Source organism: Cenococcum geophilum (genome assembly GCF_001692895.1).
Source record: "Cenococcum geophilum 1.58 unplaced genomic scaffold K441scaffold_48, whole genome shotgun sequence".
Lineage (NCBI taxonomy): Eukaryota > Fungi > Ascomycota > Dothideomycetes > Gloniales > Gloniaceae > Cenococcum > Cenococcum geophilum.
The window spans coordinates 166507-180011 of NW_027137606.1; positions in this window are offsets into that span (position 1 = coordinate 166507).

Below are 13505 nucleotides of genomic sequence, written 5' to 3' on the forward strand. Positions count from 1 at the left end.
CTGTCCTATTTGTAGTTTATTTCTATCCTTTTGCCTTCTATAGTCTATTTACTAAGAATTTATTATGTGTTACCTCCTTCTAGAGATCCTGCTGCTGTTAGCCACTTTCTAGTAGCTATTTTTGTCCTATTCAGAAATAGAAATAGCGCCTCTCTTCCTTTCTTTGTATAAAAATACTTCTTTAGGGAAAGAGAAGAGCCTATTTGTCTTTGCATTTCCTTTCTATCTTCCCAATATAGTCTGTATTCTAGTAAGAGGTGTGTAGGGGTCTATACAGCGCTACAATCCCTAAAGCATCTACCTTGTCAAATATCGTTAACGGCAATGGGAAGCGTAATGGGAGCAACCCTTACAGAGGACCTAAGCGAGGTGAAAACACTTCCAAAAGCGGCGGTCTTAAACCCTCTAAATTCGGACGCATTTTCACCAACTCCTATATTTAGACAGTTATAATCTATCCCTTAATTAGTAGGGTCTTAAACCTAATTAACCAACCAGGACTTAAATTCGCTAAATTTAAAAGGTGTAGTAAGTTTCTTCTTATAGCGTGTTAATAAACTCTTAATAGTACTATATAGGAGGGTAGAAGCAATTAGTGTCTAATTATACTTATTAGAGTAACGTTTTAGATCCAGCTAAAATATATTTTTATATTAACGGATAAGACGATTATAATTCTAGAGACTATTACCCTTATACTTATTAGAGTCCTTTATATAGAATTTAGGTTTTTTTTAATACTATAGTGTAGTATAGCGTTGCCCCTTTAAGTCCACTTTATATTTAAGGTATTTATACTTCTCCTATTTATCCTTATAATTATTTTTAGTAGTTTTAATATACTTATCTTAATTATATCTCTAACTTTTTTTTTATAAGGTCTTATATAGTAACTGCTTTAATAACTCCCTGGTAGTAATTATTTCTAAAAGTCTTATAAGGCTAGACGGACTAGCCGTGGCTTCTTAATCTACTCCTTTATAAGTAGAGGAGTATATAATAGGACGAGTTTGTTTTAATAATGTGTTTAAGGTTAGAATTAAAGTAGGTAAAAATTGGAGTTGTTATAAAATAATACTTTAGGTCGTTAAAAGCTTATTTAAATTTTATATTCTTCCTTATTAAGTTTACTAATAGCTAAATAATTTTTAAGAAGTAATATACGAAAAGCTATATACTTCTTATCTCCTTTATAAATATGAATTTAATTAAAGGCAGCAACTATATTAAGCTTTATAAAATACCGTGCCTTTACTAAGCGGTTAAGCGTCCTTTAAAGTAGGGGAATTAGATATTAGTTTTAAATCATAATTATATTTAGGGCTTAATAATTAATATATAATCTTAAGCCTCCTTTTAGCTTTTTAATAAATAGCATAGATAAGGTAAATAGAGATTAGCTAGGCGAATAAATCCCTTTTCTAGATACTTATTAAGGTATTATTATATTATAAGTAGTTCTTCTTATAATATACCATATAGTGGACCGAACCTTAGTATTATATTAAGCTTAAGTTTTATATTAAAAAATCGTACTTATCTTAGTATGGAGGTAATTAGTCTATAAATCATTTTTTTAACTTATTAATTAGATTATAATATTCATTAAGTATAAGAGGCTAAGGGTTAACGTATTATTTTAGTTCTAATGCCTTCTTAATATCTTCTTACTAATAAAATAAAGGGTGTAGCTTATATTATACAAATTTTAAAAGGGTTTAATAAAAATATCTTTACATTCCTTATTATAATTAGTAGTCGTGGCTTTATTATATTGGTTTAAGGTTTATAGTAAGGACAACTCATATTATATTAAATTTAAATAGTTGTATATATATTTATAGGGCAAGTAGTATTTTAAGTAATAACTTCGGTAGTAGGTTATACGGAACTTAATATTTCTTTAACCTAGCTAATTAAAGGATTGTATTATTTTAGCTATTTATATTTAAATATTACTTTATATTACTTTAAAGATATTATAAATAGGGAAATATATCTAAGGTATTTACCTATCTATATTTTTATAAGAGTATATTACGTTAGTTCGCTATATATTAAGGGTTTGCTATTAAAGCCTTATAGGCCTTAAGGCTTATTAAGTTTCTTTAAATTTAGGCGTTAAGTTTTCGCGTAGTTTATATTAATAAAGCCTATACTAGTAGCTTTGCTATTTTATTAGGATTTATACTTCTTTCTATTTTCTAAGTATTTAAATTTTGCTAAGTATATTAAGGAAGTTATATTATATATTAACGCTAAAAGAGCTTAGGCACTTATGTTTTTCTACTTCTTATTTTAAGGCGCGCCTTAACTTTAGATTAATTTGTTTTTTAAGTTAATTAAAGATAAGATACTTTATAGTAACTAAGTATAATTTATAAAATGGGTATAATTTAAGAACTAGGAGAAACTACGGCGGACCTTTATAAAAGGGTAAGTTTGGTAATTCCTCTAAATATATCCTTTTTTACTATATCTAAAGCATTCTCTATTTATGGCTTAAGTTTTTTATTTATTAGTTTTAGAGGTATATAGAATTAAGTAGTATTAAGGTCTATAGGGCTATACGTAAGGCTTTTTAGTTTTAGAAAAGGATTACGTTTTAGGGTATATACTAGTTTTATAAAGTTTTAAATATAAGATATAGTTAGCTTTAGAGAACGAGTCTATTTATTATATTAATGATCTTTATTAATTAATTAATATATTATAGAAAATTTGGGTAGGTCTTTTAGTAGTTCCCTACTTACTAACTAAGCTCGAATTTTATCTAAAATAGCTTAATATAGAGCAGTAACTTTAGCGGCTTTATCCTAATTTAGTTTACTAACTAGGTTTAAAAATTCCAAAAAGAAACTATTAAAGTCTTGGTTCCGTTATTATAGGTTTTTAAGTTTAGTAATAGCTATATATTCGTTTTAGCAGAGAGATAAATATTTTAAAATTAATAAAGGTACTATTATAGAAGAATATCTCTATAGTTTATATAGCGTTCTTACTTAAATAAGATGTTTTATAGCTAACCTTACTAGCTTTAGTAGGGTATTAGTTATAGTTTATTAAAAGTTTAAGACAGAGCTTAGTTATAAAGGGATATAGGTTATTTTAATTTCTATTAAATATTGGAGGATTAGGGAGCCTTTTAGATTTTATAATAGGTACTACGTTTATTTTAGGTACGGCTTAAGCTACCGTTACTAGTTTAAGGTTTATTTAACGGGCTACGCTTAGATATAGTTATTTTAATCCCGTTTATAGTTGGTATTAGGGTCTCTAATACGAGTGCTTTTATGTTATAAAGTTCTTCGTAAATTGCTTCTTTTAATTACTAGTACTAAGCTTCTAATATAATCTGTTACTAGGCTAAGGCATCTATAAAAGACTATTATATTATAGTTAACTGCTCCCTAACTAGGGCTATAATACTTATAATTAATATAGGGGATTTAAATTCGTTTGCTATTTTAATAGTAGTTATATTAATATAACGTAATATAAGGGTAAAAAGAGGCTTTAAAGCAGATTTAATGGGATAAAATATATTCTATCTAAATCTAGGGGTATTGCTCTTATAGAGAACAAAACGTTATATAAAGAAGAGAAAGGAATAATAAGAGAATTTTATAATTAAATAGTTTGGGGTCTTAGTGGTTAATATATGCGTATATACGCACGCGGCAGAGTCCAATTTCTTACTTAGTTATTAACTTTTAAAATTTTTATATAGTAGCTACAGGGTTTAATTCTTTTTCTTATTGGGAGCTCTTGCTGCACCCGGCCTAAAAAGACTAAAACCAACTAAAAGAACCCTGTAAAAACCCTGTAAAACACCCAGAGAATCCCCCTAAGATATATACATCGTAGAGAAGGCACACGTCGAACGACGGTAGTTTGCACTTACGCGCGACCGCCGGTACCACGCCTAGCAATGGTCCTCCACAATAAAGATAGGCGAATACCACACTATAAAGCGGAAATACCTTTATTAAAAAGGTATCTAATAAAATATAAAGCCTACTAGATACGTCTAGTACCTAAAATTATAGGGGAGTAACTATTAGCTATAACAATTTAACGCAGCTAGTAGAATAGCTCCGCTAGTTTAGCGAACCTTAGGCGCCCCTATAGTAAACCCTTAATTAAATCCTTTAACGGCTAAGTAAAATTAAAAATAAATAAAACCCCTTTATACTGGCGAACCGCACCTAGGCTGCTATAGCTGCGCTTTTATAGTATAGGGAACTTAATCCCCTTAAGATAATAACCGGGTATATAATTATAATATAACTAAATATAGAAAAAGTAGAGGGGCTTAGGGGATAATTAGAAATAGAAGTCCTTATAAAAATCTATAGAGAGGTTTATAACGCTATTATAGTCTAACACCTTAGGAGTAGAGATATTAGAGTTACCCTAAAGGACTAATAGGNAAAGGAACGAGCCGTAAGGGTAGGGGATAGGCTAGGAGAATGTATTGGCATAAAAGTACTCTATAAGGATTACCTAGTTAAAGTCCTAGCGGTTCCTATAAGCCTTAGGGTAAAAAAGGGATACTAGGTAGACAATATAATAATTATATAGAAGATAGTAAGATAAACGGAACGCCTTATACTAGGACTTAAGATCACCTAAATCTAATAGCTTTAATAGGAAAATGCAAACTAAGTAAATAATAAGAATAATAAGAGGATATAAGGGTCGCTAGAGCCTTGCTAGGGAGACACTAGACAAATATATAGCTCCCTTATTATTAGTATATATATACTAGGAATATAAAAACTTCTTATCTAAAAAGGAATAATTATAAACAGCCTTATATATAATATAAGGCTCTATAATTATAGACTACGCCTAAAATAATGCTATTGCTGCGCGTAATAGGGATATACTTAATCTATATACGCAGTATAGGTGTGCTGCGGCTACTATACAGGCCCCTATAATATAAGATACTACTTAAATTAAGACTAAATAAAATGCGTAAACTGCCACTAAAGTATATATAAGGCGTGGGAGAGAGAAGACTATATTAAATATAGGAGATAAAAGGTAAGGGCTTAACAGCTACGGGAATAACTATATATAAGGTTATATAAATGGAAATAATAGGCGATAAGCTAAGGGGGCGTAGGTGCCTTTCTAGCGTTTCCTACCTTTAATACTAAGGGGCTAGGCTAGCTATCCCAAGCCTTAACGGGCTAAAAGCGACGCTATATAATATTACTAGACCGTATAGGGATATAAGGGTTATAGGGGATATAAGGGAGAGGACGCCTTATAGGAAGACCCTTATGGATAGCTATAGTAAGCTTAAAACCAGGATAATTAAGAATTAGACTTAACGCGGTAAATATAATATTTATAGCTAACTCTTAAAGGGTATATAGCTAACTAGTAAAAATAGGGGAAGGACTAGAGATAATAATAGATTTAGATATAAAAGCGCTAGTAGGAATATAAGATATAGGAATAAAAAGCTCTATATAAAATAAGTAGTAACTAGGGTGTAAATATAAGAGATAGAAGTTCTAAATATTTTAGAGAAAGTAGAAATAGAAGAAGCGAGGAATAACGGAGAGGTAAAGGACCCTCGCTAGGGGTCCGCCACCTATCTATTATATAGTATAACTGCAGCAATACAAACCACCATCTTATAAGGCCCTTACTAGATAGTCTAGACCTAAAGAAATACTATATCCTTGCTATATAAGAGCCGTACTATAATACCTATATATAATTAATATACTGCCNNTAAGGATTNNAGCTCCTATATAAACNNAAAGNAGCTATACGCGTNTGCTTTATAATTAGTAAGACTATTAGCCTATCCTTATAGTTATAGCAAGCAGTTAATCTAGATATTATAGTTATAACAATCTAGACATATAGAGGACCGGTATAAATTATTAATATATATAACCCTAGGGTCGAAGGGGTTCTATAAATAGAGAATATTATATTAGTAATAAGCTTACTTAAAACTAAAGGCATAGAGTCTATCCTATTAGGAGATATAAACCTCTACTACCCGCGGTAGGGGGGTATCTACGTTGCTGCTAAATAATAGGTAGAGTGCTTACTAAAAGCTATAAATACCTAGGGCCTTAAGCTAGCTACCCCCCCTAAAGCAATTATATAGTAATAAGGATCCGCTAGAAGTATAATTAACCTTATATTTATAGATAAAGGCCTATATTAGAAACTTAAAAGGTATAACCCTAAAGAAGAATAGGCACCTACTTTAGACTATATCCCCATCCAGATATAGCTAGATTTAGATATTAAGGCGTAACTAAATAGTAAAAGATACGTAATAAGGATACTTAAGGTAGATAGCTTCCTTAATATAGTTAAATAATAACTTTAAGACCTAGTAGAAATCCACCTAATACCAAATAAGCGAGGCTTATTAGCTACCCCTAAGGAAATTAACCAAAGATTAGAAAGGATCTAGGTAGCGATTAAAAATAGGCTAGAAGAATACTGTCTAGTCTTAAAACTAGGCCCCTATACGCGATATATATAGTCCGCATAATACGCGGTTTTTATAGCTAACTAACAACGAGTAAAAAGGAAATACTTAAGTAGCTATAACCCTAAAGATAAGAGATAATATAAAGATATAAGAAACTAGTTAAAGAATATCCTAAAAAAAGAAGTAAGGAATAACTAGAGATAATTTATAAATAAGTATACTTCTAACCCGAGCCTCCCCTATAATAAGGGCCTATAGGCTATAGTAAAATAGGTAAAGAAAAAGGTAGGGTAACTAGTAGAAGATCTATACCTACTACCCCTATAAAGAGTAGGGGAATTATAGGCCATTAATAATAACGATAAGAAGGTAAAGATTCTTATAAAAAGGTTCTTCCCCTAACCGGCCCTAGTAGACCTTAGTAATATTATAAGTAAAATACCGGTAACTCGCCTATGGGTTAACAGCGATATAATAATAGAGGAAATGGCCAGAACTATTAGCCGCCTTTTAAATAATATAGTATTAGGACTAGATAGGATTTTAAATAAGGCCTTAAAGACCTATAGACCACTTATAGCACCCTAGCTTACAGATGTAGCTAGAGTATACTTTGCTATAGGCTACTACCCACGACTTAGAAGATCTATAACGACGGTTATTCTATAAAAAGAAGGTAAAGCAGATTACTTAATCCTAGGAAGCTACCGCCCTATTGCCTTAGAAAACACCCTTAGTAAGATCTTAGAAAGGGTAATAGCGGACTATATAGCAGATATAGCTAAGGAATACACCCTATTACTATAGAGCTAAATAGGGGCAAGAAAGAACCGCTTAACACTATTAGCACTTACACTACTTGCTGCCACCATTAAATCTATATAGGCGATGCGAAGGGACTTTATAGTATTAATACTTAGCCTAAATATTAGTGGCGCCTATAATAACGTACCCTATAAACGTCTCCTATACATCCTTAGGGTAAAAGGCTTCTTAGAATGGATTATACAATTTATTTAAGGGTTTATAGGTTAGAAAGAAATATTATTAGTCTTTAGCGGATACCAGAGCCCCCTATTATAGTTATAATAGGAATACCACAAGGATTACCCCTCTCGCCTATACTTTTCCTTTTCTTTATAAGCAACCTACTTAACTCCTTTAAGGAAGGGGCGACCTAGGGGATAGGATTTATTAATAATATAAACTTAATTATATACGGGCTAACAGCCGTAAAGAATTATAGAATACTAGAGAAAGCTTATAATACCTATATAAAATAGGCAAGACGATATAGAGTCTAATTCTTACTAGAGAAATACTAGCTAATCTATTTTATAAGAAAACGCAACTAATCTACAGATCTTTAGTATATAATTTATATTTAAGGCTTTAGGAGTTAACTAGTTTAGGGCCTAAGGGTATTAGAAGTATAGGTAGATAGTAAGCTCCAGTAGAGCGTATATGCGGCGTAAGTGGCCCGTAAGGGCTAAGTATAGTATATTATATTATCTAGAATTGTTAATTTTATATAGAGTCTATACTTTTAGAGGTTACGCCTACTATATATAGCAGTTGTCCGGCTAACCATAACGTATAGGTCTAGTATTTGGGCCATTAGAGAATCTAAGAAAGGCCCCCCTAAGTCGCTCCTTAAACCACTCTAAAAGGTTTAAATAGCTTGCCTTTAGAGCATAATAGGCGGATATAAGCGAACGGCTATAGCACTACTTAAGAAGGAAGCTAATATTCCCCCCCTATAACTATATATTAAAGCCGCTATAATATAAAGGGCGTAAAATAAACGCAACTCTAATATTATAAAGTATATTAAGATACGCCTAAATAAACTATAGAGGGACTTTAGGGCGCCCTATAGGAGAATAAACTAATAACCCTAAAGTAGGGAAGATATATTAGAGAAACAGATAAAGAAAGCAGAAGAAGAATGGTACTGCTTTAGGGCTTAGGCCCATATAAAGGAGAAAGGGAGACGTATAAGAGGCCAGTAAAAATAATAGTAAGAGAGAGAAAGGAGCTAAAGTAGAGTATAAAAGAATGCTAGAAAACCATCTACCGTAATATAATACTGGTTGGACTAACGCTAGAGAGGTATATAGGAGTTAAAGGTATAGAGGCTAACTAAGGCTAGAGAAACCTAAGCTATAGCATAGTTAACGCTATAGGGTGTAAATACTTTAGGGCTCTAAGAAGGCCTAACGAAGGTAGAAAATATAATAGTTATACTTTTAAGAATAAAAATAATAGGACTAAAAGACTGGCTCTACTAGGTAGGTGTCCTAGTAGATAGCCTAAGATATAAATATAGCTGGCTAAGATAGATACTAAAATACGTAATACTATTATGCCCCTTACGTACTAACTAAAAAGTAATACTCTTAATAGCTAGTATAAAGAACTATAATATACTACTCTTAATATAAAAATGCCTTAAGGCAGTTACCTAGTAGCTTATTAGCTAAAATATACTAAACTAATTCTGGGTTATAAGGGAAATAGTAATAAAAGGTGGGGGGGCAAGCAACGGGCGCCCCCTAAGGACTCTATAGTAGTAGAGTAAAGTTTACAATACTAGCGCGTCCGTAGGCTTATTACGGCAGCAGTGGTTCCTAAGGAGGTTAAAAAGTAAGGTAGTAGAAGCACTATAGGTAACTCGTAGGCGCCTTATAGGCGAGTCCTAAAAGGCNGGNAGATNGATTANNGGGTTTTCTTANATAGAGTTTTCTCCCTATATGTATATAAGGAGTAGTCCGCGTGGGCCTAATAGGGATCCAAATCGGACGTTAAGTAATGAATTATTATTATTATATACGCACGCGGGATTTAATAAACTTTAGCAGAATTTAATTAATCTGGCAGAATATAGCAGAAGTTAATTAAACTAGTAGAATTTAGTAGAATTTAGTTAAAGCGTCAGAATTTATCTATTAAGTGTTTTATTAAGATATTTATACTATAACTGGGCTAGTCCCATTACAGAATAATACTTAAGGTATTATATAAACTACCTGCAAAATAATTAGGTATTATTATTACTAATTATATAGTTTATATATAATACGATACTACAAAAGGGAATAGGAATATTACCCTTTATGGCAATTACGGATATAAACTAAGAATATTATTATTGCTATAATAAGTAAAGAATGGAGATACTAATAAATCTTTATATAGACCTTAAAAAATAGCTAAGGTAGTATAGCAAAGAATAATAAAGTACTATAATGCTAGGAGATTTAAGGGACTAGATCTTAAGGAGGGGGATAAAGTATAGCTACTATATTAAAGTTTTAAGAGTTAATAACTAAGTAAAAAATATATTATATTAGACTAAAACCTTTTAAAATTACGTAAAGGATTTTACTAGTTATATTTAAGCTAGAACTAGTATATAGAAATATAAAACTACTAGTTTATAAAGTAGATACGTATAAAATGTAAAAAGAGAATAAGTAGTAAGTTTTAAAGATTATTAGTTATAAAGACATTAACAATAAAATATAGTATAAGTTAAAGTAGATAGGCTATAATAAGACTACCTAGAAGCTACTATAGAACCTAAAAAACGCTATAGAAAAGGTATAGAAGTATTTAAAAAATAAGTTAGGCAATATTAAGAAGGAGCTAAAGGTAAAAAGATTAGTTAAAGGCAATAGAGGAACCACTAAACTAGAGGGATCTACTACTAACATATACGCTATTTCTGCCTCTTCTTAATTACAATCCTTTTTAGCCTCTTTAGCCTTAAACTTAGCTAAACCTTATTTAGTAAGCTTCTACTCCTTTAAGTAACCCTTTTTATAACCCTTTTTAAGACGAAGTAATAAAGCATAAGTAGCTAGTTAGGCGTTAAACACTTGCCGCTCTTTAGTATAAATACGCTTCTTATTATCTTAAAGCTTTATATCTTAGTAAGAGCTAAGGCTAGTTTACCCTTAAGGTAAAAGGCCTTAGATTAAATACGGGACCCTATAATAAATTAGATAAGAGACTAAACGATTATAAAAAATAACTAGGTATATAAACTTAGCGTTAAAAACGGATTAAATATTATAAAAGAATCGCATGTTTGCCCGTATATACTTAGTATATAAAGAATATTAGTAACTAAATAGAGCCATAATTATAATGTATATTAACTTCTTCTCTATATAGCGAAAATAGGGATAGTATAACTTTACTAAATAAAAGAATAATAGTTACTAGTTAGTTATTATTGGTAACATAAGGTAATATCACGTATCTATAAGTTATAGGTAGTATAATAATTATTGTTCTCTATTCCTCTTGCTTAAGGAAGGGCGAGGAGCTTAGGGCTCCTCGCCACGCTAATGCCGCGGCGACACGTGACGGCAACTTGCCCCGCGTGACGGCAACTTGCCTATATTCCCAACACTTGGAGGAACAGCCCCCCAAGACTACCTGCTACTAACCACCCACGAGATCTCGCAGAATAAGGTATTAGTAACACTAGGGAGTACTGAGTAAGGCATATGTACGGGCTTGTACGAGAATATGGCGAGACTAAAAGGAGCGAAAATATGTAATATAGTACTAGTGCCCTTTAGGCTTAGTGCCTCCGGGCGGAATAAACATCATCATCATCATCATATTCCCAACACTAGCAATTCTTCTTTTACGGTTGCCATCTACATATATATACCGCTTAACTAGCGTAATTGTAACCGACTACCGGTACTATGCTGAGACACTAGGATGCTGCCTGGAAGGCAGCATCAGCACTACCCTCGCATACCTCGTATAACTCACTACCTATATCTTGTTTCCGTTGCCTATTGCCGACTGCAAGCGCAGTCTTCTTGTCACCAATTCATGTATATATACCACTTAATTTCCATAGATTTATAATTAAGTTACTTATTTAATTCCTATACACTACAAAGCTTACAGTAATAAATATTAATCCTCTTTACTTACTATTCTAAAATTTGCCTCTTAGCACGTAGTGCTTTCTTACTTAGGAGTTGTAGGTAGACATTTTATTAGGAGGGCCGCTAAGGCGCTAGTAGTAAGCGAGCTAATAGCAATTTTCCATCTCGGGGATAGAAAATCCTAATTAGCTGGTTTAAGTTAGGGTCTATAGAATATTATACTTTTACTCCCTTTTAACCTAACCTTTAACTTATATATATAGAGTATTTATATTAATAAACATCTCTAGTGCCTTATTTGGGTTTATCTTTATTATTATATCTACTAGGTTATCATAGCTATTAATCTATTAAATCTTAAAGAGTTCTTAACGCTCGTAAGATTGCTAAAGTACTATAATATTAATTATAAGGCGCTTCTTCTTTATAGTACCTAGCTTAACTAAATACTTATAAAGGGAATATAAGTTAGTGTATATAATTATAGGGATAGTAGGAAGTTTAAGTCAATCTATAATTATCTTTAGGGTAGTTCCAATTGTAATTGCTATATTAACTCCGCTAACTATTTTATATATCTTTAACGCTAGAACGCTTTAAGTAACGCGCTTACTTTTAGTTAAGCTCTAGTAGATAAGATTACTATAGATTATAAAGTTATTCTCTCTAGTAGATTTATTTGTAATAATAATTTTATATTCTAGCTAGGAGCTAAATCCTTTATTATTTATAAACGATCTATTAATAAATATAAAGAGTTTAGCAGTAGGAAGATTAATAGGTACGTAAAGTAGTCCCTAATTAAGGTGGTTTATTTACTAGGAAAGACGTTTATTTAGGGCAAGAATATTATTTTTAGTTAGTTTCTAGTATTAGGTAGTAATAGAGAGATTAAATAAAGCCTTAGGTTAATAGATAGAAGTAATATACGCTCCATAAGCGCATTACTCTATATATTTTTACTTTAGAGAATTAACGTTAATAATATTAATCTTCTTACCTTAACCCTTTTAGCGTAAAGTAATAGAATCCTTATTTAGGGCGAGGATATATCCATTAAAGAGTAATAGTATTATTAAATTAAGCTTTTCCTTTAGCTTTGCTATAAGATTTACCTTTATTAGCTTATCTTCTTTAAAAGTTAAGAACTAGTCGTCTCCTAAGATAATTATATTATTAGTTTATATGTTAATAATTCTAAATAGAGTTCCTATAGTTATAATAAGAAAGTAGGGATTAAATATAAAAGTAGTTATTAAAAGCTTCTCTTTATAGTGCTTGCTATAGGTAGCCCACTAGTAAGTTCCTGCCTCTATAATTCTATATAATAGCTTAAGCATAACTATAATTATATCTTTAGGATACTAATAGCGAATTTGCTCCAGAAGGTATACTAATATTAAGCGCTAAAGGTACGTCTCTAATTAGGTATAGGCTTAAGTAATATCTTATAAATAAACCGCTATTCTATTCTTTATTAAGGAGGGAGCTAGCGTAATAATAACTTACTAACTAGCTCGTTAAATTATAGAAGATTGCGTAAGAATTACCTTCTTACTATTATTATTATAACCTTAGATAATAAGCCTTAATTTCTTAAATAGGGCGTTAGTAGCTTTGCCTTTAATCTTATTAACTATTCTTAACTTAAAGATGCAAACTTTATTAAACTTAATAGGGTTATACTTCTTAAATTTAAAGACTCCTCTTATAATAAGACTATCGATCTCCTACTTATTAGATACTTAGAAAGGAGCTCTAAGAGTTATAATATAACCTTTTTTTAGAGCTATTTTACGAGCTTAAAGTTAGCCTTTTCCTTAGCTATTATAAAGGCCATTAATAACTTAACTCTATTCTTAATAGCGGCAATAAATTGCTCTTTAAAATTAATAAGATGTTAGCAATTTTATAATCCCTTTAGGCGACCTCTGCCGCGTTATAGTTACGGAACCTCTACTATAATTATATTAGAATTACAGTCACCTTCTAAAGCACGTTAATTGTGGTCCCCCCTAGGGCATCCTATAAAGGCTTAAAACTATTATCTTTATAATAAGGCTTAATAACGGTTAAATTGAATTAAGTGGGTCTATAAGGCATCTAAATAG